Source organism: Physeter macrocephalus, chromosome 6 (genome assembly GCF_002837175.3).
Source record: "Physeter macrocephalus isolate SW-GA chromosome 6, ASM283717v5, whole genome shotgun sequence".
Classification (NCBI taxonomy): Eukaryota; Metazoa; Chordata; class Mammalia; order Artiodactyla; family Physeteridae; genus Physeter; species Physeter macrocephalus.
In genome coordinates, this window is record NC_041219.1 from 64,882,867 (window position 1) to 64,888,866 (window position 6,000).

Below are 6,000 nucleotides of genomic sequence, written 5' to 3' on the forward strand. Positions count from 1 at the left end.
AGTGAAGGCCCTGGAAACATGTCTGCTTACCCCTTGACATGGTGTTCCAGATGGTTGCATAGACGCAAGACAGACCCAGTCAGCTGGCTCATTTTCTATCATGAAGCAAAAGGAAGTAACTCACCACCATGGGCCAGAGCAGAATATTTCTCCATCCATGTGTAATAGAACAGACAGGTAGTTTTGAAGGTACCCACCCCTCATTATCTGAATGAAGGAACTTTTCCAGCACCAGGCATATATCAAATGTCTCACAGCAAGATTAGAGCTTCACTAAAAGTAAGAGCATGGTCTTTGCCCAGGAGGTGATAAATTTCCTGTGCTAGCAGCAGTGAAGACTTGGGAAGTGAATAAAGAAATGTCTCTGTGCATCTCTTAGGGATGTCATATACGGGCACATTCAATATAACTCACATGAAAAAGTAATGTCTGATGGTGCTTGGGAAAGAGAGACAAAGAATGGTAGGGCTTTCCGCAGCAATTCAGGGAGGAAGCTGCCATCGATGTTTTTATCACTGAATATACGCAGAGATTGTCTCCATGCTCTCAGCCCCCTCCTCCAAATGATGGTAGACATGAGCTGGAAGTGAGAGAGTCTGTAATTCCTTCTAACCAGAGGACCTAATTTTGAAAACAAACAACACTGAAGGCAAGAGATACAGGCTGGGCAATTACTTCTTATTTAGATATATTTTTTAAAATTATTATTAGACAAATAAGGAGAATTCTTTTTCAATTTTTTTTTAAATCGAGAAATATCTTTGTTTAATTGAAGTATAGTTGATTTACAATATTGTGTTAGTTTCAGATGTACAGCGAAGTGATTCTGTTATTTTTCTTCAGATGGTATTCCATTATAGGTTATTACAAGGTATCGAATCTTGTTCCCTGTGCTATAGAGTAAATCCTTGTTGCTTATCTATTTTATGTATAGTACTTTGCATCTCTTAATCCCGTACTCCTCTTTTGTCCCTCAAATAAGGGGAATTCTTAACATCAATGTTTTTCTTTACTTTCACCTTTTTTTGAAAGCTGAGTGTGACTTGGAGCCCCGCCAGCACGAAGGCACAGAGGCACTTCTTTGTGCGGTATTGTTTCTGTGGGTAAATGCCAAGACTGGCCCTGGGCTAATTGAAATGAGCAGCTGCCTGGGTCACATGAGTAGCAGGCGCAAGTATTAACAGGTGCAAGGGGGACACGGGCTTTTCCTTTGTCAATATTGAAGTAAACAGGTAATGCTGTTCATTTGTCTTCTTAAAATGTAAAACTTCAGGCTCAGATTGAAAGCAGCCCTTGGCATCTCCTGTGTCTGTCAGTGAGTCTAGGGTGCCTCCAGCTTCCTGAATTCAAAGCCAGGCATTTACTCACGTCCAGGAGAAAACAGAAGTTTGGGGGCACTGTTTCCAGGTGTTGATACTCTGGATGGATTGCAAAATCACAGGAGCTTGGAGCAGGCGTTGAGGCGCTTCCCCGATACAGATTGCATCTTAACGTTGCTTTTCTTCAAGAAGCCTCTTGTCGGGGGAGAAAACCTCTCTCCCATTTCTGATTCCATTCAGGACCACTATAATCTTGTTCTTGTTTCCTTACTTGGGGCATAAAAAGCACGAAGGCCGGCCCTGCTAAGTGTTTCATTCCCTCTGTGTCCCTGGCCGTCTCTGTCAAAGAATTTGAGCTGAAATGGTTGCTGGGAGTTAAAAAATTAACATTCTTGCCACAGAAACTTCAGATTGGAGGAAAGAATCTGTGAGTGGGGTTTAATGATCCATCAAAGCAATAGGGTTTAATTTTAGACCAGAAGTATTTGTCATTTCTGTTTATTAACGTGTGAGGTTTTTCAACAGAGGAAAAAAGGGAACTTGGAGCTATAAACCAGAAGCATAAACAGCTGATTCTCTCATCGGGGACAATAGCCATTCTAACTACACTGAGTTGGAGTGATCCGGGATCCACAAAGGTTCATCTCTATCACAGGTTCTTATTCCAAACAACCTGGAATTCTGCCATTTCCGGAGGGTGGATTAGATAAATGCAGGTGTTTTTTTCACCTCTCCATAGCATATTACCTGAGCATTTTGACAAGTCTGCTGTTTCATGTAATGCATTGTTCATTTTGTTTCATGTTCTGTAGACAAAACAATACTGAAAGACCTAAACCACATCTGTTTTTTCTTAATATTTGGAGTCACTTTGGTACCCAATGTATGAAATTTTGTATGGCTCACCTACGACCTCCCACAAATCCCAAGAGAGATTATTAATAATGTTAACCAGAAGTGTCTTCTTGGGACTTCTCTGGTAGTCCAGCAGTTAAGACTCCACGCTCCCAGTGCAGGGGGTCCGGGCTCGGTACCTGGTCAGGGAACTAGATCTCGCATGCCACAACTAAAAATCCCACATGCTGCGACTAAAAATCCCGCATGTCGCACCTAAGACCTGGCACAGCCAAATAAAATAAATAAATATTAAAAAAAAAAAGAAAAGAAATGTCTTCTTGTTGAATCTCAGGTGAAGCTCGAGAAGACATGTTACCATAGTTGGCACCTTGAACTGCCACAGCATCTCCTTCTTCTTCCTGCCACTTTAAAACAAAGCTGGTGAATTGAGCCAGTTGTATTTTATGAACTTGTATTTAAAGAAACAAGTCTGATTTTCTGGTTTTCTTTCATTTTGTTCTGCTTTAAAGAGCTGGCATCTGAAAGACAGAGGGCTCTAATTTTTGTCTGTTTTACTGGAATCAGGGCTAATCCGGCACTCCACTGTAACATTCACTTGTCAAGGAAAATGTGAAAGGTGAGGGTGTGCATGATTCATTGTAGCTTCTGGGTGGGAAAGCAGGGCTGCACACCCTTGATTTGTGGAATCAGCATCGCCAGTGGCCATATCATTTAGACCGAGCAGCTGGGAGGCTCAGCCCCCCCATTTGTCTCTATGGGCCCCCCTGGAAACACGCACATCTGCTTTTCCATGAGCCATACTTTATTTACTGAGCCTTGCTTTGTTCCAGGTTAATTTGTTCCTAAATTATTTTTTTTCCTAGCTCATCACCCTCTTTGGCACATTATTGAATAATTTAGCCATGAATTACTGATCTGGAGATTCTGGGATTATGTAAACATTCCTGAATGGTAAATCTCATTGTCCAATTGATGGATTAGTCTGTCAAATCTTTATTAAGCACCTATTCTATGCCAGATATTGTTATTCACCCTGGAGAACTCTTAAGTTGCTCATGGTCTAGAGGAGGATGCAAAACACATTTGCCGCCAATTAGAACACAGTACTGTGAGTGCCAGAGTGAGGGAGGCTGATGAAGCCGTGTCTAACTCAGTCTTCGAGATTAGAGAAGCTTACCCACAGGTGATATCTTTAGAGCAGGCACTTGGCAGGAGAGTAGGTGTTTGCCCAGGCAGAGGATTCAGCCTAGACAGAAAAAAGGAGGCCTCATAGAACACGCTTATTTAGGGAAGAGTGAAAAGTTCAGTGTGGCTGGAGCACAGGGCATGCAGAAAAGTGGGAGATGAGTCTGGACTACAGGAAGCCATGTTTGCTATTTGGGGGGTTGGAAACTATTGAATTTTAACTTTTACTTTAACGCAGTGGTGTGTCAACTCAAACTGAGTGCATCCTTAGGAAATAAAGTGAAATGCGTACATTTGATATGCATATTTGAGATGAAGATGGTATTCGTTAGAGCATGTTCTTTCCTCCCAGAATTCTCTGGCAAGACCAGCTTTTATATAAAGAGCATGTCTCCCCCCTCAATATAGCCACTGTTTCAAACAAAACATCTGCAATCAACATTGGCTGGATTCCCACCACTAGGTGCATTTCTAATGTGCTTTTCATTTATCTTTTTACTATGTATTCTAGGGGGCTTTATATAGTAAGGGATGGCATATGAAACACGAGGCTAAATGTTCCCTTATGTATTGTGTGTAGCAGGGATAGGGATGGCTTTCTAAAGAGCCAGAAAATAACCTCCCCATATCAAAGAATATGGAAGCTCTGATTTTTAATCCAGGAAATAGAATTTCAGGGTAATAAAAAGAGTTTTGCATCTTTAATTCTCGAAACAACGACCTTTTTCTTTGGTTTCAGAGATAGTGCTCGACTTGGTAGGATCAACGGGAAATGATAGACATTCTCAACTTGAACTTTCTCTTTCCTTTGGTCTCATAATAGCATACTAGGTAATCAATTGGGAAATTTATCCGTACTACCTAGCTTTGGTCCCTCCTCCCAGGCCTTTTAAGCCAGGCTGTCATATCTCTCAACTCTACCAGATCATTTCATGATGGTAAGTCTAAATTATTTGTGGGATACCTTTTGTTTTGGCCTCCTCATTGCCTTAAATAATAACTCTTTGTATTAGTCCCTAGCCTACCTCCCAGTTTTGCCAAACCACCCCTTCCCCTACCAGCGTGGCACTTATAGGCCTCCAAGTGGACACAAAACTGAAAATTTTACCTAAAGAGTGATCATCAGTGAACAAGTGGTTTTCACAAGAGTCAGCTGCAGGCTCCGTGTTGAATACATACAACTGGCTGACAAAGAGAGACCTCGCAAAACATGCTTGGGAAAGGTAATGATATTTAGCCATTTGGGGGAAATGCTAAGAATTCCAAAGAATCTTAATATAAATAGAAGACATACTCACCATTTTGCTGGATCAAATTGCAACATGACAGATATGGACACACGTGTTCATTTATGACAGAGAAAATCAGATTATACAAACATCATGGGCATCCCCCAGCAACATGAAACAATTAGCTCTGGTGCAGATCGGCCGTGAATTAGTGAAGCTGCATTTTTATTAGAGAAAAAGAACTTTGATATTGATATCATACATAAAGCAGCAATATAAGATACAGTGCTCGTTAGCTATGGTTCTTAACACATTTCACACCAGGATGACTACTGTACCCACTTCTGAGCTCCACAACCAAAATTATATGTGAAAGCATCAAAAATGTTCAGAGGAAAGCCACCAAGATTATCCAAGGTTTGGAAAATAAGACCTTTGAGAGAAGGTCAAAAGATTGGGGATTATTCTGGATGAGAAACGATTTCAAGATGATCTATGAGTATTTTAAGTTTCTTATTAGAGAACAGTTGATAAGCATTTTTATCTATCACTACTAAAGGCAGAAAAGAAGGGAAAAGGCTGAAAGGAAATACAAAGGATTTAGGTTTCAAAGGAGAAATGTTGGCTGAAGAGGGCTGTCGACCATTTGAAAGGGTTATTTCATCTCCATTTAAAACCTGGGTGGGATCTCTGTAATTTAGACTGGATGTGTTTGCTCTTATTTTATTTTACTATTTTATTTTATTTTATTTTATTTTATTTTATTTTATTTTATTTTATTTTATTTATTTTTGCTCTTATTTTAAAAGCCAGGCATATACTAGCAGTTCCTCTTACTAGGATAGTCTATATAATGAGCTATTTCCTTGTTTAGGGACACTTTATTGAAGGAGTTAAAAAATGATTTTATCCATTTAGTTTTTTACTCCGACTTTGAACAAGACTAGAAGGAATTTGTAACATGGATGGATATACAGTAATTCCCCTACGTACATACGAACGAGTTCCATTCTGGGAACACGTTCGTTAAGTCCAATTTTGTTCCTAAGTCCAGCAAAGTTAGCCTAGGTACCCAACTAACACAATCGGCTATATAAGACTGTACTGTAATAGGGTTTATAATACTTTTCCCACAAATAATACATAAAAAACAAACACAAAAAATAAAGAAAACATTTTTAATCTTACAGTACAGTACCTTGAAAAGTACAGCAGTACAGTCCACCAGCTGGCATCCAGGGGCGGCATCGAGTGAACAGGCAAGAAGAGTTACTGACTGTAGGAGGGGGAGGAGGTGGGGGATGGTAGAGCTGAAGGATCGTCAGCAACAGGAGACGGAGGGCAGGCTGCACTTTCACTCACGCCTGACGTTCATGGCACAGGGTCTGGCTCCTCGCTGGATTCAATTC